The sequence below is a fragment of the Prionailurus viverrinus genome, chromosome A2, assembly GCF_022837055.1.
Source record: "Prionailurus viverrinus isolate Anna chromosome A2, UM_Priviv_1.0, whole genome shotgun sequence".
NCBI lineage: Eukaryota > Metazoa > Chordata > Mammalia > Carnivora > Felidae > Prionailurus > Prionailurus viverrinus.
This window is the reverse complement of record NC_062562.1, coordinates 6,352,156-6,376,412: the sequence shown is the minus strand read 5'-3', so window position 1 is coordinate 6,376,412 and position 24,257 is coordinate 6,352,156. Positions and strand designations below refer to the sequence as shown.

Sequence of the window (24,257 nt, the reverse complement as noted above, 5' to 3'; positions counted from 1 at the left end):
GCCTTCCTTCCACCTTTAAGCCCCGAGACCGGAAGTGGAGTGCTTGGGACCTGAGCAGCGGCCAACTTCCCTTTACGGGTTTTCTCTTTATTTGCCTGCGGCACAGAAGAGCGGCAGCAGGTGCGAGGTCGGAGCTGGAGCTGGGAAAAGGGCCTCTGGGGAGTGGGTCTTGACTACGGCGAGGATGCGAGGCTTGCGGAAGGCGGGGTCTTGGTCAGGGTGGGCAAACGGGGCCTCTCGGAGGCGGGCCTCTGTGGGGTGCTTGGCCGGCGGGGGCGTGGTCTCGGGGGGGCGGGGCCCTGGCGGGGGGGCGGGGACTGAGTGGGCGGCCGCGCGTCCCGGCAGGGGCTGGGTCTCGCGAGCGTGGAGATCAACGGACGTTGGTCGCTTCTCGGGGTCCTTCCGACCTTCTGAACTGGGGGTGTCGGTTGGGGCGGGAGTGAGAGGTGTTGGTGAAATCTACTTCCCGGGTGTCCCCTTCTGCCTTCGTTATATGGGAGAATTTCACTTGTGGCTTTTGTGAGAATTGCTGAGGTGAGAATATCTTAAACTTAATTTTGGTGAATTACGTTTGATAAATTCATTTGGGAAAATGCTTTCTCAGGATTCTAAGCGTGAGGGTCAATAAAAAAGTGTAATGAAGAAAATGAAATGAAGTAAGTGAAAATTAAGTAACAAGCCTTACAATTAAAGTTATTCACTTCTGTACTTGGCAAATCAGCTACACCTCTCCTCTAAGGGCCTGCCCTCGCGGTCGAGTTTTATTTTTTTAAAGGTTTTGTATTTTTTTTTAAGTTTGTTTAGTTGAGATAGAGAGAGAGCGAGAGCGTATGTGCGGACGTGGGGGGAAGCGGGCAGAGAGCCTGATGCGGGGCTCGAACTCACGGACCGCGAGATCGTGACCTGGCTGAAGTCGGACGCTTAACCGACTGCGCCACCCAGGCGCCCCGCTTGACTGTTTTTCTTGATTACACAAGTGATGCATGGGTATGTTGTTTTTGTTAACATTCAAATAATTCAGAAACTATAGTAAGAATGTTAGCGGTTCCCTTCACACTCTCCCTGCCAAGTGCACATAAAATACAATGTCCTGCTTTGTAGGCCTCCAGTGTTACTGATGGCAGTGTGGCCTTGCAGCAATTTTTTTTTTTTTATTGTGGTCAAATGTACATATCATAAAAATTTCCCTTTAACCTTTTTTGAGGGTACTGTTCATTGGCGTGAAGTACAATCACATTATTGTGCGACCGTTACCACCACGCATCTTCAAAATTTTTCATTTTCCCCAAATGAAACTGTTCTCATTAAAAAATAACGCCCCATGGGGCGCCTGGGTGGCTCAGTCGGTTAAGCGTCCGACTTCAGCTCAGGTCATGATCTCACAGTCCGTGAGTTCAAGCCCCGCGACGGGCTCTGGGCTGATGGCTCAGAGCCTGGAGCCTGTTTCCGATTCTGTGTCTCCCTCTCTCTCTGCCCCTTCCCCACTCACGCTCTGTCTCTCTCTGTCTCAGAAATAAATGAAAACATTTTTAAAAAATTAAAAAAAGAAACAAAAAACTTCCCGTAACCCTAACTCCCAGCCCCTGGTAATCTCTATTCTATTTTCTTTCTCTCTCAACTGGACTATTGTTGGTACCTCATATAAGTGGAATCGTGCAATATCGTTCTTTTGTGTCTAGATTATTTCACTTAGGATAATGTTCTAAAATACACGCGTGTTGTAGCATGTATCAGGATTTTATTCCTTTGTAAGGTTGAATAATATTATATTTATATATTCATTATAGACATAGTTTATATATGTTTATATTTTGCATATTTTATATCTTGTTATATTTTTATATATTTCATATTATATAGTTACATATTTTGCATATTTTACATTTTTGTATATTTACATTTTGTATATATTTTATAATTTATATTGTAAAATGAACTTATATTTAATATAGATGTAATATATCAATATATATTCTATGCCCTTACATTTATTTACACTAGAATTTTATATAATATAATATATAAATATAACTATAACGTTATTCAACCTTAAGTGTATACATTTTGTTTTTCTGTTCATTTGGGTTGTCCACCTTTTGGCTTTTGTGAATCATGCCACTACGAACATTGGTTTACAAATATCTCTTCACGTTTCTGCTTTCAGTCCTTTTGGATATATACTCAGAAGTGGAATTACTGGATCATATGGTAATTCGATATTAAGCTTTTTGAGGAACCACAACACTATTCTCTACAGTGGCTGTACCATTTCACATTACCATCATCAATGAGTAAGGGTTATAATTTCTCCATATCCTCACCAACACATTTTTGTTTATTTATTTTTTATTGAAAATTTTTTTAGTGTGTGTTTGTTTTTGAGAGAGAGAGAGAGAGAGAGCAAGCAGGGGAGGGGCAGAGAGAGAGGGAGACGTAGAATCTGAAGCAGGCTCCAGGCTCTGAGCTGTCAACACAGAGCCTGACACAAGGCTCAAACCCACAGACCATGAGATCATGACTTGAGCTGAAGTTAGACGCTTAACTGACTGAGCCACCCAGGTGCCCCTATTTTTATTTTTTTGGTAATAGCTATCGTAATAGTTATGAAGTAGCATTTCCTTATGGGTTTGATTTGCATTTCCCTGATGATTAATGATGTTGAACATCTTGTTACGTGCTTATTGACCATATGTATGTCTTTATTTTAATGTTTATTTATTTATTTTCAGAGAGAGAGCCCAAGTGGGGTAGGGGCAGAGAGAGAGGGGAGAGAGAGAATCCCCTCTGCACTCTCAGTGCGGAGCCTGACATGGGGCTCAAATTCACAAACCATGAGATCATGACCTGAGCTGAAACCAAGAGTCCGACACTTAACTGACTGAGCCACCCAGGCGCCCCTCTATGCCTTCTTTGGAGAAATATCTGTTCAAGTCCTTTGCCTGACAGTCATTTTCTTTTTTTTTATTAAAAATTATTTTTTCAATGTTTATTTTTGAGAGACAGAGACAGAGTGTGAGTAGGGAAGGGGTAGAGAGAGAGGGAGATACAGAATTCAAAGCAGGCTCCAGACTTTGAGCTCTGAGCTGTCAGCACAGAGCCTGATGCGGAGCTCGAACCCACGAACCGTCAGATCATGACCTGGGCCGAAGTTGGATGCCCAACCGACTGAGCCACCCAGGCGCCCCTGCCTAACAGTCATTTTTAATGCATGTATATACCTTTCTGCATATACATATTTTATAAATTATGTAAATATATTTATACTTTACCTTCAGATCTATATCAGTTTTTGTTTTAAACACCATAATCATTTCCCACAGTATGAATATATGATAATTATTTGGGCCCTTGCTATAATGTAATGTATATTTCAATTGGTTCCAGTTTTTACCTATTATAAACAGTTTTTAATGAACAAGCTTGAACACACACACATGTATCTATCTATCTATCTGCACAGATGCCAGAGTTTCTCTTGGCTACGGTCCTACAAGTTGCTAGTTGAAGGCATAGGACTATTTAAAATTTTAGTAGACATAAATTCCAATATCCCAGCACACTCCCAACTATCAGTGGCCTCTAGTCATCCTTTGTCATCTGTGGCTAAGACAGTTTTTCTACCCAGTACCAAGGGATTGGTGGTCTGAATTTGGAATCCAGATAAGTTATCCCCTAGAAGCCCTCCCTTGGCCTGCTGGTCTACCTAGTTTTGAAATTATTCCTGCCAACCCACATTCCCACAAACTAAACAATAGATCTTGATATACTTCTTACAAAAAGATTGCCCCCAAAGTCTCAATTCCCCCAAAAGCCTCTCTAAGGGGGAGCATACCGTGTGGGAGTTGCCCTGCCCTAGGAGGAAATTTCCCTTCCTTTCCTGAGCCCTCCAGCTGTCCACCCCTTCCTCTATTGCCATGATGTGGGAGACAGTGGTCAGATGGATAGACGTACTCCCTCTCTGTGCTCCCTAGTTCCTTAGTGCCTGGGCTCTCTGTTGCTATATTACCCCTCCCCCTTCTTTTTAATAGTTTATTTATTTATTTTGAGAGAGAGAAAGAACACACAAGCAGGGGAGGAGCAGAGAGAGAGAGGGAGAGAGAGAATCTCAAGCAGGCTGTGCACTGCCAGTGCAGAGCCCAGTGTTGGGCTTGAACCCACGAACTGTGGGATCATGACTTGAGCTGAAGTCGAGTCAGCTGCTTAACCATCTGAGCCACCCCTTCTGATTTGATGGGAAAATATGCCATACGTAAAATATGTTAAATGTTCTGTGTATCTGTAAGGTATATTGTATATGATATATACATATTAATTTTCACATATCATACAAAATATATATGTTTTCCTATAAAACTTCACCTTGAACAATTTGCCACATTTTTTTTGTTTCAACTTTTTACTTAAATTCTAGTTAGTTAACATATAGTGTAATATTGGTTTCAGGAGTAGAATTTAGTAATTTATCACTTACAGGGGTGCCTGGGTGGCTCAGTTGGTTAAGCATCTGACTTTGGCTCAGGCCAATGATCTCGCGGTTTGTGAGTTCGAGCCCCGCATCGGGCTCTGTGCTGACAGCTCAGAGCCTGGAGCCTGCTTCGGATTCTGTGTCTCCCCCTCTCTCTGCCCCTCCCATGCTCATGCTCTGTCTCTCTCTGTCTCTTAATAATTAATGTTAAAAAAAGTAATTTATCACTTACAGCTAACACCCAGTGCTCATCACTAGTGCCCTCCTTAATATCCATCACCCATTTAGCCCATCCCTTGCCCACCTCCCTCACCAACCCTCAGTTTGTTCTCTATAGTTGAGTCTCTTATGGTTTGCTTCCCTCTCTTTTTTTCCCCTTTCCTTATGTTCATCTCTTGTGTTTCTTAAATTCCACATATGAGTGAAATCGCATGGTATTTGTCATTCTCTGATTGACTTCTTTCACTTAGCATAATACATTGTAGCTCCATCCATGTCACTGCAAATAGCAAGATTTCATTCAGTTTGATGACTGAGTAATATTCTATTGTACATGTGTACCACATCTTCTTTATCCATTCATCAGTTGATAGACAATTGGGCTCTTTCCATAATTTGACTATTGTTGATAATGCTGGTATAAACATTGGGGTGCATGTGTCCCTTTGAATCAGTATTTTTGTATCCTTTGGGTAAATACCAAGTAATGCAATTGCTGGGTCATAGGGTAGTTCTATTTTTATTAAAAAAAATTTTTTTGAAGCTTATTTATTTATTTTGAGAGAGAAAGCATGTGAGTGGGGGGGGGGAGGGGCAAAGGGAAACTGAGAGAATCTTAAGCAGGCTCCACACTCATTGCCAAGCCCCATGGGGGGGCTTGATCCTGCAACCCTAGGATCATGAACTGAGCCAAAATCAAGAGTCTGATGCTCAACTGCTCAACTCAGCCAACTGAGCCACCCAGACGGCCTGAGTTTGATGTTTTTTTTTTAATAGATTTTGGATACTAATCCTTTTTCAGATATGTCATTTGTGGGGCACCTGGGTGGCTCAGTTGGTTAAGCGACTGACTCTTGATTTCAGCTCAGGTCATGATCTCACAATTTGTGAGATTGAAGCGCCCCGCCCAACCCCCGTTGGGCTCTGTGCTAACAGCAAGGAGTCTGTTTGGGATGTTTTCCCTGCCTCTCTCTCTCTCTCTGCCTTTCTCTCTCTCTCTTTTTGAGAGAGGCTACAAGTGAGAGAGGGGCAGAGAGAGGGAGGGAGGGAGGGAGAGAGAGAGAGAGAGAGAGAGAGAGAGAGAGAGAGAGAGAAAAGTGTGGCTCACCCAAAGCAGGGCTCGTGCTCACTTGATGCAGGGCTCGGAATCATTAACTGTGGAATCATGACCTGAGCTGAAGTTCGATGCTTAACTGACTGAGCCACCCAGGTGCCCCTCTCTCTCTCTCTCAAAATTAATAAACTGAAAAAAAGATATGTCATTTGCAGATATCTTCTCCCATTTTGTAGGTTGGCTTTTAGTTTTGTTGACCATTTCCTTCACTGTGCAGACGCTTTTTATCTTGTTGAAGTCCCAATAGTTCATGTTTGCTTTTGTTCCCCTTGCCTCCAGTGACCTATCTAGTAAGAAGTTGCTCCAGCCCAGGTCAAAGAGGTTGCTGCCGGTTTTCTCCTCTAGGAGTTTGATGGCTTCCAGTCTCACATTTAGGTCTTTCACCCATTTTGAATTTATTTTTGTGTATGGTGGAAGAAAGTGGTCCAGTTTCATCCTTCCTGCATGTCACTGTCCAGCTTTCCCAAAATCATCTGTTGAAGAGACTGTCGAATTTGCCTTTTCTTAATCTTTCCCTCTTAGGGTGATAGCACCACCACCTATCCAGTTTAGTGGTTTTGTAAGGAGAGACCATTGCTGTAGGCAGAATACTCCCATCCTAAACACTGGCACTAAAGAGCTTTTCTTTTATAGGAAAGAATTTACAAGACTGGGAAGTGGGATGAGTGGGTGGGGTGATAGGATAGTTGATCAGGGAGATCAGCTGATTGTCGGGGAGGGGCTGTAGAGGGTTGATCTGAGTCCCTGTGCTCAGGGGTGAGTTCAGGAGGAGAGAAGCTTGGCTGAAGTTTAGTGAACTCAAATTAAATTCAGAGGCATTTTATCTAAGTAGTTTAGTGGGGAACAAACAGTGGAGCTACTCATTCATGAGACAAAGGTGGGAATTTGGACAGTCTGTGCCTGGCATTGTCAAAGGTAAACAAGGGGTCATCATCCTGCCCTATCTAAGTCGTGCAGGGAAGGGTGTTTCGTTGTATTCGGGCATTTCCCAGAACACAAAAAGGGCTGGGGAATTTCTTGCCCATCACAGTTTTCCAGGAGCACAGGGTTTGGGTGTGAAGCTTGACATTGTGAGTATAAAAACCTTCTGTGGTTTCTCTAAGTTCTCAAAACTGGCTACACATCTCCCCCTCTTCTCACTTTTCATCCCAATCTAACTCTAGCAGATCCTTTGACATTTCCTTCAATATGTGTACAATCATCTCTTCTGCTCCCAAGGAGTCCCCATTCTCACCGGGACCCTGCTGTTGCCCCTTACCATCCACCCCCACTTTTACTGTTGCTTTCCCTGTTCTGTCCTATGAACAGCTGCCAGTATGATCTTTTTTTATTTTTCACTTTAAAAAATTTAAATCCAACTTAGTTAACATATAATGTAATAATAATTTCAGGAATAGAATTTAGTAATTCATCACTTACATATAATACCCAGTGCTCATCCCAACAAGTGTCCTCCTTAATGCCCCTCACCGCTGTAGCCCAGCCCCCCTCCCAACATCCCCCCCAGAAACCCTTAGTTTGTTCTCTGTATTTAAGAGTCTCTTGGAGCGCGTGGGTGGCTCAGTTGGTTAAGCGTCCCACTTCGGCTCAGGTCATGATCTCAGTCTGTGAGTTCGAGCCCCTCGTCAGGCTCTGTGCTGACCGCTCAGAGCCTGGAGCCTGCTTTGGATTCTGTGTCTCCCTCTCTCTCTGTCCCTCCCACACTCGCACTCAAAAGTAAAATAAAAACATAAAAAAACAATGCTAATATCATCCTCAATGGGGAAAAACTGAGAGCTTTCCCCCTAAGGTCAGGAACAAGACAGGGATGTCCACTCTTGCCACTGTTATCAACATAGTATCAGCAAGTCTTAGCCTTAGCAATCAGACAACACAAAGAAATAAAAGGCATCCAGATCGGCCAGGAGGAGGTCAAACTTTCACTCTTTGAAGGTGACATGATACTCCATATGGAAAGCCCAAAAGATTCCACCAAAAACCTGCTGAAACTGATCCATGAATTCAGCAAAGTCGCAGGATATAAAATCAATGCACAGAAATCGGTTGCATTTCTATACACCAACAATGAAGCAACAGAAAGAGAAATCAAGGAATCGATCCCATTTACAATTGCAGCAAAAGCCATAAAATACCTAGGAATAAATCTAACCAAAGAGGTGAAAAATGTATACACTGAAAACTATAGAAAGCTTATGACAGAAATTGAAGAAGATACACACAAAATGGAAAAATATTCCATGCTCCTGGATGGGAAGACAAAATATTGTTAAAATGCCGATATGACCCAAAGCAATCTACATATTCAATGCAATACCTATTAAAATAACACCAGCATTCTTCACAGAGCTGGAACAAACAATCCTAAACTTTGTAGGGAACCCATACCCATACCCTTTGTGTGGAACTTTGTAAAGACCCCCAAATAGCCAAAGCAATCCTGAAAAGGAAACCCAAAGCTGGAGGCATCACAATCCTGGACTTCAAGCTGTATTACAAAGCTGTAATCATGAAGACAGTATGGTACTGGCACAAAAACAGACACTCAGATCAATGGGACAGAATAAAGAACCCAGAAATGGACCCACAAACATATGGCCAACTAATCTTTGACAGAGCAGAAAACAATATCCAATGGAATAAAGGCCGTCTCTTCAGCAAATGGTGCTGGGAAAACTGGACAGCGACATGCAGAAGAATGAACCTGGACCACTTTCTTACACCATACACAAAAATAAACTCAAAATGGATGAAAGACCTAAATGGAAGACAGGAAGGCATCAAATCCGAGAGGAGAAAGCAGGCAAAAACCTCTTCAACTTTGGCCGCAGCAACTTCTTACTCGACACCTCTCCAGAGGCAAGGGAAACAAAAGCAAAAATGAACTATTGGGACTGCATCAAAATAAAAAGCTTCTGCACAGCAAAGGAAACAATCAGCAAAACTAAAAGGCAACCAACAGAATGGGAGAAGATATTTGCAAATGACATATCAGACAAAGGGTTAGCATCCTAAATCCATAAAGAACTTCTCAAACTCAACACCCAAAAAACAACTAACCCAGTGAAGAAATGGGCAAAAGACATGAAGAGACACTTCTCCAAAGAAGACATCCAGATGGCCAACCGACACATGAAAAGATGTTCAGCGTCACTCATCATCAGGGAAATATACATCAAAACCACAGTGAGATACCACCTCACACCTGTCAGAATGGCTAACATTAACAACTCGGGCAACAACAGATGTTGGCGAGGATGTGGAGAAAGAGGATCTCCTTTGCATTGCTGGTGGGAATGCAGGCTGGTGCAGCCACTCTAGAAAACAGTCTGGAGGTTTCTCAAAAAATGAAAAATAGAACTACCTTATGACCCAGCCATTGCACTACTAGGTATTTATCTAAGGGATACAGGTATGCTGTTTCGAAGGGACACATGCACCCCAGTGTTTATAGCAGCACTATCAACAATAGCCAAAGTATGGAAAGAGCCCAAATGTTCATCGATGGATGAATGGATAAAGAAGATGTGGTATACATATATACAATGGAGTATTACTTGGCAATCAAAAAGAATGAAATCTTGCCATTTGCAACTATGTGGATGGAACTAGAGGGTATTATGCTAAGCAAAATTAGAGAAAGACAAATATCATAGGACTTCATCATGAGGACTCAAAGATACAAAACAGATGAACATAAGGGAAGGGAAGCAAGAATAACGTAAAAACAGGGAGGGGGCCAAAACATAAGAGACTTAAATATGGAGAACAAACAGAGGGTTGCTGGAGGGGTTGTGAGAGGGGGATGGGCTAAATGGGTAAGGGGCATTAAGGAATCTACTCCTGAAATCGTTGTGCTATATGCTAACTAACTTGAATGTAAATTACAAAAAAAAAAATAGTAATAATAATAACAATAAATTAAATTTTTAAAAAGTCTCATATAGTTTGTCCCCCTTGCTAGTATGTTCTTTAAAAATATAAATAGGAATAGAAAATTCTTACAAAACTCCTGCTAGCCTGCCAGTCACAAGGTGTAAATCCAGATTGGATCTAGGGTTGTTTGCCCTGATCTTGACCAGGCTCCTGGCCCCTCTGCCACCCTCTCCCATCACTCTCCTCTCTAGACACCCAGGTCACAAGCTCCAGCCACACCTGCACGGGCTTTCCTCCCTGTTGAGCATCTGTGTGGAGCTAGATCACCACCGCCCCCCCCCCCCCGCCCCCCTCTCCCCCCTTTCATTTTCCTGAGACCCTTTTCCTCCAGGGCTTCCAAAGGCCAGGACAAGGTGGGAGTGGAGCCCCAGGAGCCCCCAGTCTGCCTGCATTAGGGTTGGGGCCTTTAGGGTTTGAGATGTTTGAGGTATAGAACTACATTATACCTTGTATTCTTTTTATTAACTTGGGCAATTGACTTGGTAAACTTCTCTGAACTTGAGTACCCTCAACATCACAGGAGGTTGCAAGCCTTCCTCATGGACAGCAAGGCCCCCAGGCCTCTTTCCTGGTTGTGAGAGACAGGATTGCCATCCCGTGTGCCTGCAGGCATTTGCTTTGTTTGTGTGTGAGGTCATGGGTCATGTGATACAGCCTCCAGGCAGGTGCTAGCTGGAGTCTAGGGCATGGCCAGCTTCTCACATCCACCTTTTGTCCTCTAGCAATGCCTGCTCAAGTCCACCTGTCTCCAGGAAGGAAATGTGGAGGCTGAAGTGATGGCTCCAGGGTTGCTGACAACCTGGTCATAGGTAATCATATTAAATCAAAATCCTCCTTGGAGTGCTTGGGTGGCTCAGTCAGTTAAGCGGCCAAGTCTTGATTTTGGCTCATGATTCATGGTGTGTGAGTTTGATCCCCATTTCAGGCTCTGCGCTGACAGCACAGATCCTGTTGGGATTCTCTCTCTTCCTCTCCCTGCCCCTCCCCTGCTCATGCACACACATTCTCTCTCTCTCTCTCTCTCTCTCTCTCTCTCTCTCAAAATAAGTAAATAAACATAAAAAACCCCCCTCATTCCAATGTGACATCTCCCTCCCTGAGTTTGGCTGTGTCTCCTTTTGTGGCCTGGAGCCTTCCAACCTGACCAGGACTTGTCTCCATACTCCTCAGGACCATTAGCCTCTAATGAATGGTGGTGGCTAAGGGGCTTCCCAGAGAATGCTCAGTATTTGTGAATGTTTTTCAGCGCCCGTTCATACTAGCTCAATAGTCACTTCAGAGCTTCAGAGCTATGGCAGAAAACCAGGAAAAGGCTATGTGCTGACTTTGTCTCAGGAATTCATGGAGACATAATTCATTTGTTTACTGAGTATTTGTCCCAGGCCTCCATAGGCTCAGGGCTGTGTGGTATCTCGCCTAGCGGACTCAGGCTGGATGAGATCACAGACTAGTTGCACAGAGAAAAGTTCAACCCCTTGTTGAAGAGCTAATAAATCAATGAGGCCAGATGAGATTGCTGAGGATGTGCGAGTGGAGAGAGACGAGAGGTGAGGAATTGCCCCTGCCCCATCTGAATGTCCCATTCCTTGGTCTTCTGGGGCCATCCTCCTCACACCCCACCTTCCTGGGACACTGATAGAGATGGGCCTTGGCTGAGCGCAAATGTGTGTGATGTTTCAGGATTCAGCGACCTTTGAGGAAGTAGCAGTGGACTTCCCCGAGGAGGAGTGGGCACCACTGGACCCTGCTCAGAAAATCTTGCGTAGAGACATGATGTTGGACAACTATAGGAGCCTGGCCTCAGTCAGCCTAATCTCTTCATTCATAGGTTTCTGCTGCAAATATTTCTTCAGCACCTGTTACATTCCAGGAACTATTCTTCGTCTTGGGAAAAGAGTAGTGAAGAGGGAGATGTGGCCCACTCTTGAGGAGTGACAGGGTACAGCAGGAGTGGCCACACTTTTCCTTAAAAGGCCAGAGAGGAAATATTTTCAGCGTAGTGGGCCATAGTGTTTCTGTTGCAGCTACACACAATGATTCAATGCTACCAATGTAGTGGCCAGTGTAGTGCGGAATGTACACAAACAGGCAGAGCCATGTTCCAGTGAAACTATCTTTACAAAAGCAGGTGGCTAACCCCTGGGGTCTAGTCACTAGTCCGTACTCTAGCATCTTCCCCTTGAGAATGGAGATTCATCTCTTACGCCAACCTTATTTTTTTCATGTTTAGAAGCTTTGGTGTGGCTCTGAGCTCGGGTCTGAGGATCCCCAGTCCCTCCAGGGCACGACGTGAGGTAGTTTGTTTGGGTCCTGGGTACCATCATCACTGCCCATGGGGCCACACATGCCTGTCCTCTGAAAGTGGTGGTCCCACTCTGAGGGGAGGTTGCCTTTTCACCCTGCACGTTCCGCCTGATGTGTCTTTCTCTGTGTACAGGGTATCATTTCCATAAACCCAACCTGCTCACCCATAAGGAGCTGAGGACCAAGAAGAGGAGAGTTCTAATTGTCCAAGAAACCCGTTCAGGTGAGCCTCAGGCAAAAGGAACTCTATTTAGGAAATTTCTAAAATGTCATGATTTTTTTAAATTGAAGTATAGTTGACACACAGCGTTACATTAGTTTCAGGCGTACAACACAGTTATTGGACAGCAAGTTTATATGTTATACTGTGTTCACAAGTGTAGCTACCATCTGTCACCATACACCACTATTACAATGTCATCTAAAATGTTCTCTTGTTTGGGGACTCCTGGGTGGCTCAGATGGTTAAGCGTCCGACTTTGGCTCAGGTCATGATCTCGCGGTCCGTGAGTTTGAACCCCGGGTTGGGCTCTGTGCTGACAGCTCAGAGCTGGAGTCTGCTTCAGATTCTGTGTCTCCCTCTCCTGCCCCTCCCCTGCTCTTTCTCTGTCTCTCTCTCAAAAATAAACATTAAAAAAAATTTTTTTTAATGTTATCTAGTCATAAATCATCTCAGGCCACTTGGGATGAGTTTCGTCTTGAGGCTTTGGCTTCCCTTCCTCTCCTCCCTTTTCTCCTCCACTTTCTATGGCTTCTAGAGAAAACTCTGCTCTGCTTCCTTTCTTCAGAACATTTCCACTTTTGTAAATAAAGTTTTATTGGAACACAGGCCTACCAATTTGTCCATTTGTCTACTTTCCCCAAGCTTGGCTTGCCCCATAGTGCCCTCTACCAGACTGTTAGCAGCCCTCTCTTTCCTGCCAAATTATTTCTTAGCATTTCCATACCTTGTTTCTGTCATTGTCAAATTGTTCATATTGCTGAAATCCTTAAAAGTATGTCTTTAACTGTTGGGGCATTCTTTCCTATCACATTGACTTCTCATGTTTGGAGTCAGTCTACAGTCTATGAAAAAAAGCTACATGGGCCTGGCTCTTTGTTTTTGTCTGTTTTTAAGAGTTTTTTTTTTTTAATGTTTTATTATTTTTTATTTGAGAGAGAGACGGATACAGAGAGTGAGCAGGGGAGGAAAGAGAGACAGAGATAGAATCTGAAGCAGGCTCCAGACTTCGAGCTGTCAGCACAAGGCCTGATGAGGGGCTCGAACTCAACAAGCAGTGAGATCATGACCTGAGCTGAAGTCGGATGCTTGACCGACTGATCCACCCAGACACCCCTTAAGAGTTTATTTAAGTAATCTCTACACCTAGCATGGGGCTTGAACTCACAACCCAGAGGTCAAGAGTTGCATGTTCTACCAACTGAGCCAGCCAGGAACACCCCCCCCCCTTTTTAAAAAATAATTTATTTATTTTTAAATTTACATCCAAATTAGTTAGCATATAGTGCAACAATGATTTCAGGAGTAGATTCCTTAATGCCCCTTACCCATTTAGCCCAACTCTCCTCCCACAACCCCTCCAGCAACCCTCTGTTTGTTCTCTATATTTAAGAGTCTCTTATGTTTTGCCCCCCTCCCTGTTTTTACGTTATTCTTGCTTCCCTTCCCTTATGTTCATCTGTTTTGTATCTTTAAGTCCTCATGAGTGAAGTCCTATGATATTTGTCTTTCTCTGACTAATTTTGCTTAGCATAATACCCTCTAGTTCCATCCACATAGTTGCAAATGGCAAGATTTCATTCTTTTTGATTGCCAAGTAATACTCCATTGTGTTCGTGTGTGTGTGTGTGTGTGTGTGTGTATACCACATCTTCATCCATTCATCCATCGATGGACATTTGAGCTCTTTCCATACTTTGGCTATTGTTGATAGTGCTGCTATAAACACTGGGGTGCATGTGCCCCTTCGAAACAGCATACCTGTATCCCGTGGTTAAATGCCTAGTACTGCAATTGCTGGGTCGTAAGGTAGTTCTATTTTTCATTTTTTTGAGGAACCTCCAGACTGTTTTCTAGAGTGGCTGCACCAGCCTGCATTCCCACCAGCAATGCAAAGGAGATCCTCTTTCTCCACATCCTCGCCAACATCTGTTGTTGCCCGAGTTGTTAATGTTAGCCATTCTGACAGGTGTGAGGTGGTATCTCACTGTGGTTTTGATGTATATTTCCCTGATGATGAGTGACGCTGAACATCTTTTCATGTGTCGGTTGGCCATCTGGATGTCTTCTTTGGAGAAGTGTCTCTTCATGTCTTTTGCCCATTTCTTCACTGGGTTAGTTGTTTTTTGGGTGTTGAGTTTGAGAAGTTCTTTATGGATTTAGGATGCTAACCCTTTGTCTGATATGTCATTTGCAAATATCTTCTCCCATTCTGTTGGTTGCCTTTTAGTTTTGCTGATTGTTTCCTTTGCTGTGCAGAAGCTTTTTATTTTGATGCAGTCCCAATAGTTCATTTTTGCTTTTGTTTCCCTTGCCTCTGGAGAGGTGTCGAGTAAGAAGTTGCTGCGGCCAAAGTTGAAGAGGTTTTTGCCTGCTTTCTCCTCTCGGATTTGATGCCTTCCTGTCTTCCATTTAGGTCTTTCATCCATTTTGAGTTTATTTTTGTGTATGGTGTAAGAAAGTGGTCCAGGTTCATTCTTCTGCATGTCGCTGTCCAGTTTTCCCAGCACCATTTGCTGAAGAGACGGCCTTTATTCCATTGGATATTGTTTTCTGCTCTGTCAAAGATTAGTTGGCCATATGTTTGTGGGTCCATTTCTGGGTTCTTTATTCTGTCCCATTGATCTGAGTGTCTGTTTTTGTGCCAGTACCATACTGTCTTCATGATTACAGCTTTGTAATACAGCTTGAAGTCCAGGATTGTGATGCCTCCAGCTTTGGGTTTCCTTTTCAGGATTGCTTTGGCTATTTGGGGGTCTTTACAAAGTTCCACACAAAGGGTATGGGTATGGGTTCCCTACAAAGTTTAGGATTGTTTGTTCCAGCTCTGTGAAGAATGCTGGTGTTATTTTAATAGGTATTGCATTGAATATGTAGATTGCTTTGGGTCATATCGGCATTTTAACAATATTTTGTCTTCCCATCCAGGAGCATGGAATATTTTTCCATTTTGTGTGTATCTTCTTCAATTTCTGTCATAAGCTTTCTATAGTTTTCAGTGTATACATTTTTCACCTCTTTGGTTAGATTTATTCCTAGGTATTTTATGGCTTTTGCTGCAATTGTAAATGGGATCGATTCCTTGATTTCTCTTTCTGTTGCTTCATTATTGGTGTATAGGAACGCAACCGATTTCTGTGCATTGATTTTATATCCTGCGACTTTGCTGAATTCATGGATCAGTTTCAGCAGGTTTTTGGTGGAATCTTTTGGGCTTTCCATATGGAGTATCATGTCACCTTCAAAGAGTGAAAAGTTTGACCTCCTGGCTGATCTGGTTGCCTTTTATTTCTTTGTGTTGTCTGATTACTGAGGCTAAGACTTGCTGATACTGTGTTGAATAACAGTGGCAAGAGTGGACATCCCTATCTTGTTCCTGACCTTAGGGGTAAAGCTCTTAGATTTTCCCCATTGAGGATATTAGCTTTGAGTCTTTCATATATGGTTTATGATCTCAAGGTATGATCCTTCTATCCCTACTTTGAGGGATTTTATCAAGAAAGAGTGCTGTATTTGGTCAAATGCTTTGTCTGCATCTATTGAGAGGGTCATGTGGTTCTTGTCCTTACTTTTATTGATGTGATGAATCACATTGATTGTTTTGTGGATATTGAACCTGAATCCCAGGTATAAATCCCATTTGGTTGTGGTGAATAATTTTTTTAATGTATTGTTGGATCCCGTTGGCTAATACCTTGTTGAGGAATTTTGCATCCTGTTCATCAGGGAAATTGGTCTATAGTTCTCCTTTTTAGTTGGGTCTTTGTCTGGTTTTGGAATCAAGGTAATGCTGGCTTCATAGAAAGAGTTTGGAAGTTTTCCTTCCATTTCTATTTTTTAGAACAGCTTCAAGAGAATAGGTGTTAACTCTTCCTTAAATGTTTGGTAGAAATCCCCTGGAAAGCCATCTGGCCCTGGACTCTTGTTTTTTGGGAGATTTTTGATTACTAATTCGATTTCTTTACTATTTATGAGTCTGTTCAAATTTTCTATTTCTTCCTCTTTCAGTTTTGGTAGTTTATATGTTTCTAGGATTTCTCTATTTCTTCCAGGTTGCCTGTTTTATTGGTGTATAATTGCGCATAATATTCTCTTATTATTGTTTTTATTTCTGCTGTGTTGGTTGTGATCTCTCCTCTTTCATTCTTGATTTTATTTATTTGGGCCCTTTACTTTTTCTTTTGGATCAAATTGGCTAAGGGTTTATCAATTTTGTTAATTCTTTCAAAGAACCAGCTCTGGTTTCATTGATCTATTCTACTGTTTTTTGGTTTTGATAGCATTGATTTCAGCTCTAATCTTTATTATTAACTATCCTCTTCTGGTTTTGGGTTTTATTTGCTGTTGTTTTTCCAGTTCTTTGAGGTGTAAGGTTAGGTTGTATATCTGAGACCTTTCTTCCTTCTTTAGGAAGGCCTGGATTGCTATTTTATATTTCCCTCTTATGACTGCCTTTGTTGCGTCCCAGAGGTTTTGGGCTGTGGTGTTATCACTTTCATTGGCCTCCATGTATTTTTTAATTTCCTCTTTAATTTCCTGGTTAGCCCATTCATTCTTTAGTAGAATGTTCTTTAGTCTCCAAGTATTTATCTTTCCACATTTTTTCTTGTGGTTGATTTCGAGTTTCACAGCCTTGTGGTCTGAAAATATGCATGATATGTCTCGATCTTTTTGTACTTGTTGAGGGCTGGTTTGTGTCCCAGTATGTGATCTCTTCTGGAGAAAGTTCCATGTGCCCTGGAGAAGAATGTGAATTCCGCTGCTTTAGGATGAAATGTTATGAATATATCTGTAAGTCCATCCAGTCCAGTGTGTCATTCAAAGCCATTGTTTCCTTTTTGATTTTCTGTTTAGATATCTGTTACTGTAACTGGGGTGTTGAAGTTCCCTACTATTATGGTATTATCAATGAGTTTCTTTATGTTTGTGATTAATTGATCTATGTATTTGGGTGCTTCCAAAATGTTTACATTGTTAGATCCTCTTGTTGGATAGACCCCTTAATTATGATATAACACCCTTCTTCATCTCTTGTTACATCTCTTTATTTTAAAGTCTACATCGTCTGATATAAGTATGGCTACTCCAGCTTTCTTTTGGCGACCATTAGCATGATATATGGCTCTCCATCCCTTACTTTTAATCTGAAGGTGTCTTTAGGTCTAAAGTGGGTCTCTTGTAAATAGCATATAGATGGATCTTGTTTTCTTATCCATTCTGTTACCCTGTGTCTTTTGATTGGAGCAGTTAGTCCATTGACATTTAGAGTGAGTACTGAAAAATGTGAATCTATTGCTATTATGTTGTCTGTAGAGTTGGAGTTTCTGATGGTGTTCTCTGGTCCTTTCTAGTCTTTGTTGCTTTGGTCTCTCTCTCTCTCTCTCTCTCTTTTTTTTTTTTTTTTGTCTTTTCTCCCCTCAGAGAGTCCCCCTTAAAATTTCTTGCAGGGCTGGTTTAGTGGTCACGAACTCCTTTAATTTTTGTTTGTCTGGGAAACTTTGTCTCCTGCTATTTTGAATGACAGCCTTGCTGGATGAACAATTCTTGCCTGCATATTTTTCTGATTCAACACATTGAATATATCCTGCCACTCTTTCCTAGCCTGCCCAGTTTCTGTGTGTAGGTCTGCTGCAAACCTGATCTGTCTTCCCTTGTAGGTTAAGGACTTTTTTTCCCTTGCTGCTTTCATGAGTCTTTCCTTGCCTGAGTATTTTGTGAGTTTGACTAGATATGCCTTTTTGATGGTCTGTTTGTGTTGAATCTAATGGGAGTCCTCTGTGCTTCCTGGATTTTGATGTCTGTGTCTTTCCCCAGGTTAGGAAAGTTTTCTGCTATGATTTGCTCACATAACCCTTCAACCCCTTTTTCTCTCTCTTCATCTCTGGGACCCTTATGATTCTGATGTTGTTCCTTTTTAATGAGTCACTGATTTCTCTAATTCTTAAATTGTGCCCTTTTGCCTTAGTCTCGCCTTTTTTTTTTCTGCTTCATTGTTCTCCATAAGTTTGTCCTCTATATCTCTGATTCACTGTTCTACCTCATCCATCCTTGCCACTGTGGCATCCCTTTGAGATTGCAGCTCAGTTATAGCATTTTTTATTTCATCCTGACTAGCTTTTTACTTCTTTTATCTCCTCAGAAAGGGATTCTCATCTATTTTCAACCCCAGCTAGTATTCTTATTATCACTATTCTAAATTCTGGTTCAGACATCTTGCATGTATCTGTGTTGGTTAATTCCCTGACTGTCATTTCTTCCTGTTCTTTCTTTTTGGGTGAATTCCTTCGTTTTATCATTTTGAAGGAAGGAAAAGAATTAATAAGGTAAAACAAATTAAAATTAAAAAATTAAAAGCAACACAAAAAAAATCAAAGGATGCTAGATCCTAGGTGTGTTTTGGTCTGGTTGTTGAAAGGAGCTTGATAGATTAGAGAAAAAAGGGAAGGATAAGAAAAGAAAGGAAAAAAGAGGAAAATGTTTGAAAATTTGAAAAAAATGAATACAATGAAATAGAATAAAATGAAATGAAGTAAAATGAATTTGAAAAATTTACAAAAAAGTAAAAAATATATTAGAAAAAAATTAAAAACATTTTTAATAAAAATGGAAAATAAGAATACATTTTTTCTCTTTCTGTATTCAAGAATAAGAAAAGAAAAATTAAAAAAATTGACTAGATGGACCAGCAAACAGACAAATAGGATTGAAATTACATTGGTTTCCCCTAGAAGTCAAACTATGAAGCCCTTTATAGTCCATAAACTAAGCAGGAGAGACTTGTGGTGTTCCTGAAGAGTGAGGTTGGCCCAGATGGGCGGGGCTTAATATAATGGCTCCATTCTCCATTAGATGGCGCTGCTTAGCTTACTGGGGTGGATTGTTGTGGTGCATGCACCACAGGAGGGGTGAAAATGGCGCATGAACAGGAGGGGGTGAAAGTGGCGTCGCCCAGCTACCCAGTCTCCACTATCAGAATTCTGTGCTTTCCCGACCGGCAATCACTCACCCTTTCTTTGTCTCTGGCTTCTGTCCAATTCCTGCTTTTACACTGTCCTTGACCAATCCATCAGGCTGCCAGGTGGCACCTCCGTCCTGAGTTTTATCTCATGTGGGGCTGTGTTTCCCAGCCCCTCACTTCTGAGGGACTGTGGCTTTGACCTGCTCAGACCTTCTGGGGGAGGGTCTCACTGAGGAATGGCCAGTGCACAGCTGCCCCCAGGAACGTTCACAGGACCATGCTGCTGCCAATGCCCAGAGACTGCAGCTGGGTGCCAATCTGCCCCAGAAAAAGTTCACACAATCATGTAGCAGCAGCATTTCGGGGATTATGGTAAATTACAACACACATCTGGCACCAGGTTTCCCCCTTAATGTCCTTTTTCCAACACCAGCAAATGTGGTTGTTCTCCAGGGCCTGCTAGGACCTTTTCCTGTGGGGAGGCCACACAGCCTCTACTAAATGTCCTCCCACCAGGGGAACTGCCCCTCCTCATGTGGCCCAAGAATCTCCTGGACTCCACTCCACTCCTGGGGATTCGCCCTTCCTACCAGAGCACTGCCAGGTAATGAGCTAGAGTTTCAGACTCTTTGCTCCCCCTATTTAAAATTTTTTTTTTCAACGTTTATTTATTTTTGGGACAGAGAGAGACAGAGCATGAACGGGGGAGGGGCAGAGAGAGAGGGAGACACAGAATCGGAAACAGGCTCCAGGCTCTGAGCCATCAGGCCAGAGCCCGACGCGGGGCTCAAACTCACGGACCGCGAGATCGTGACCTGGCTGAAGTCGGACGCTTAACCGACTGCGCCACCCAGGTGCCCCAATTTGCTCCCCCTATTTATAGAGTGTTAATGGAATTTAAACCCTCTGCTTTATCCTATCTCCCTTTTTTGTTCAGTCCCTTGTGTACTCTTTCTTTTCTCATCTGCTCTTTTCGGGCATGGGGGTGGGTTCCCATACTCTCCTCCCATGTCTGTCCTCTCTCCACAAGCAAAAACAGCTCCCTGCCATCTGTGGCTTCTCTCTCCCCCCAGTTCACCTCTCTGCTCTGTGTACCTGTCGAGTTCTGTGGTTCAGGTTGTGTTAATCCTCAAATCAGTTTTCTAGGTGTGCAGGATGGTTTTAGTGTTGACCTGGCTGCATTTCAGGGAGGAGAGGTGCAAAAAAAAAACTTGCATGCTCTTCCACCATCTTGGCCCCTCTTTTTTTTTTTTTAATGTATTGGTTTATTTTGTTCTTTTTTAAAAATCTATTTTGTTCTTTTTTTTTTTTTTTTTTTTTTTTTTTTTTTTTTTTTTTTTTAGTTTAGTTATTTTGAGAGAAAGAGCGCAGGATAGGGACAGAGAGAGAAGGAGAGAACGAGAATCCCAAGCAGATTCTGTACTGCCAGAGCAGAGCCTGGTGTGGGGCTTGAATTCATGAAGTGTGAGATCATGACCTGAGACAATGTCAGGAGTTGGATGCTTAACCGAGTGAGCCAACCAGCCACCCTTCTTTGTTTTTGTTTCTAAATTTTTTTTTAATGTTTATTTAGTGTGTGTGTGTGTGTGTGTGTGTGTGTGTGTGTGTGTGTGAAAGAGAGAGAGGCGGGGGGGGGGGCATGAACAGGGGAGGAACAGAGAGAAAGGGAAACACAGAATCTGAAGCAGACTCCAGGCTCTGAGCTGTCAGCACAGAGCCCAATACAGGGCTGGAACTCATGAACCATAATATCATGACCTGAGCTGAATTCGGATGCTTAATCGACTGAACCACCCAGGTGCCCCACGTTTTTGTTTTTAATCACCTTTACCTCACAATTTATTTCTCTAAAAAAAATATTTGTCCTCCTCTCCCCCATTAATTTCAGATCAAAAGTTTCAACTTAAAGCCAAAGAGACCACTGCAAAGCAGAATAAACTTTGGGAAAAACTTCTGTCAGGAAAAGGGTAAGGCTCCCGAACGCCTCTCTCCTGAGGGTGCATTGCTGGTTCTCTGCTGGGGTTGCTGTGACACAGAAGAGCATAACCACCAGGGGAGACACTTGGGACCAATGACCTTCACCCAGAAGACGTTGTTTCTGAGTCAGAGAGTCTCTGAGTATCATGAATTTTCAGAACATTCTAAACCAATTTCAGTATTTATTTGTGGAGAGTTCCCACAGGTAAACATATCCATTAATACGACTTAGTGAATGTTGACACATAATTCAGTTTTTGTTTAAAATTAAAAAAAAATGTTTATTTATGTTTGAGAGACAGAGTGTGAGAGGGGGAGAGGCAGAAAGAGAGGGAGACACAGAATCCGAAGCAGGCTCCAGGCTCCAAGCTGTCAGCACAGAGCCCGATGTGGGGCTCTAACTCACGAACTATGAGATCATGACCTGAGTGAAGTCAGATGCCCAACCAACTGAGCCACTCAGGTGCCCCAGTTTTTGTTTAAGTAATTATCAGGAAAAATATACATGAGAAGCTTCCATTCTGGACCTTGTGGCAGAGCACTCACCTTACTTAAAATTCAAAAGAACTTGAACAGAGCAGAAGCCGTACATAAGCCCTGGAAATGGCAGCACTTTCTAATGTAGGAATTTGCTTTTTTTACAGTGCAGACTTTCATGGGGTGGGGGGAGTCTCCATGAGTGCATTGAGAGTGAGAAAGCCTTTGGTTACAACTTATCCCTTAACCAATAGGCACCAACTCAACCTGGAGAGATTCCCCATGAATGTAGTCTATGTGGAAAAACCATCAGAAGGAATTCTAACCATGTTTCACCCAAGAGAAATTACATAGGAGAGAAATGAAATGAACGTAAAGAATGTGGGAGAGTGTTTAGTTATCCTTCATCCCTTAGGACACATGTGTGATCTCAGGCTGGCAAGAAACCCTATGAATGTTTTCAGTGTGGGAAAGCTTTGGGTCCTCATTTGTCCTTTATAACACATTTGTGAACTCCCACTGGAGAAAAACTGTATGACTGCAACCATCGTGGGAATTTCTTCAGATCCAGCTTGAGTCCTTGCTGTTCTTAAGAGGATACGCAATTGGAAGAAACTGTATAAATGCAATGACTGTAGAAAGGCCTTCATCAGGAGCAATGACCTGACCGTGCATAAGTGAGTGCACGCCAAGAGGGACTGTGTGATGACTATGGCAAAGCCTTTGGCAGGAAATTCCATCTGGGGGCGCACAGAAGAGTCCATAGTGGGGAGAAGCTTTACTGTTGCAGCAGCTGTGGGAAAGCCTTCAATAGGAGCTCTAGCCTGACTACCCACAAGAGGGCAATACTTGGCAATACAAAGAAATGAAGTTTTGGTACATGCTACAACATGGATGGACTTTGAAAACATTATGCTCAGTGAAAGAAACCAGTCACAAAGGACTGCATATTGTATGATTCCATTTATTTGGAATATCCAGAATAGGCAAAGCCATAGAGGCAGATAGCAGGATTGTGTTTGCTTGGGCTGGGGGTGGGAACCTCATTTAATAGACATGAAGGATCTTGTTGGTTTTGACAGTAACGTTCTAAAACTGGTCTGTGCTGATAGTTGCACAACTCAGTGAGTTCACTAAAAATCATTTGAATTTTAAAATGATGAGTCTTCTGATATGAAACTATCTCTCACTAAACTGTATCTGTTATAAAAGGAGATGCCATTGGACGTGCATTTTGATAACTCTAGTACAGTCTCCATTGTGGTAGGATATATCCATAATACGTAGCTTTTGAGTTATCCTTGCAATTTTGACATTGTTTGTAGGGGACAGTAATAATATCTTTTCTCAAATGATGTGGGAGTTCAATTGATGAATCCTTTTTGGAATGGATGAATGATTGAAGAGTGTGACCCTTTTTAACTCATTTACTGGGATTCAGATGGGCTTTTTATTTAGTTTGACATTATCATCTCTTTCAGAGTCTGCCTCCTTTTACTCAGTAGTTTCAATGCTGCACTGTCTAATTTGGTTCTTTCCCTTGTGTTCCTTAGAAGTCTTTTTGGACTTTTTATGAGAACTTGAATTGTTTTCTTTCATAGGCATTGGATACTTCAAACTAAATCAGGCTGTAAGGTTTCTGGAGAAGGGCTGGCGGTGTACGTATCTTGCTGGTCCTCATAGATAATTGTCTTTGTTATGTTGAGTTTGGCTTGTAGCAAACTTGCTCTACTCTCATTCTGGTAACTGATGCGTAGATCTTTTGAGGTTTTCTGTAGATAATCTTATCTGCAAATACAGGCAGAATTCTTTTGCTCCTTTTCAATCCTTATTCTTTTCTTATGATTTTGTTGCCTGACTCTCTCTGGCTGTGGCTTGAACCCTATTGACTAGAAGAAGTCCTAGGAACTCTTTTCTTCTTCTTGATCTTAAAGGGCATTTTTTTTCATATTTCATCTTTTAAGTGTGGTGTTCTCTATAACATTTTTGTAGATAACTTTACTAGGATGAGAGAGTTTCTTTTGTTATCTAAGGTGTTGGCCTTTCTCATGAACAGATGTTGGATTTTATGTTTGTTCGGCTTCCCCTGAGATGGTAATATTTGTTCACTGATGTATTTCAAAACCTCTAGAACAATGTAGGCAATGGACACATAAGAGGCACTCAATAAGTATTTGTTGAATTAATGAATGAATGAATACATGTAACATTTCTAACATGTTTGTGGAGTAAATTACTTCAGTTTATTTTTCACTGTGAAATTAACTGCATTCCTGGATAACATATCTGTCACACATCATTGTTCCTAGTTTCCTTTTTTTTTTTTTTTTTGTTCCTAGTTTTCTAATATGATAGGATTTCTGCATCTTTGAGCGAGATTGCCTGCAGGTTTTCTTTCTCCTGTCATCCTTTTGTTATTGTTGTTACAAGGTTACAGTGATGTGGTAGCCTCATAATATTAGTTGGGAAAATTCCCCAAGTCCATTCCTTCACTTAGATTCACCAGTTGTCAACATTTTTTGACAGTTATAGCTTTGTGTGTGTGTGTGTGTGTGTGTGTGTTTGCGTGTGTATATTTTATTTTATGGTT

At 42.1% G+C, this 24,257-nt stretch overlaps 1 long non-coding RNA gene across 1 annotated transcript; it reads left to right on the top strand.

Moving 5' to 3' along the window:
- The first annotated feature begins 381 nt into the window (after window positions 1-381).
- Window positions 382-21,505, top strand: LOC125150085 (uncharacterized). The gene is made up of 5 exons (XR_007146163.1): window positions 382-534; window positions 10,454-10,540; window positions 12,169-12,258; window positions 19,667-19,817; window positions 21,102-21,505. It is a non-coding gene; the product is annotated as an uncharacterized LOC125150085 (long non-coding RNA).
- The last annotated feature ends 2,752 nt before the right edge of the window (window positions 21,506-24,257 follow it).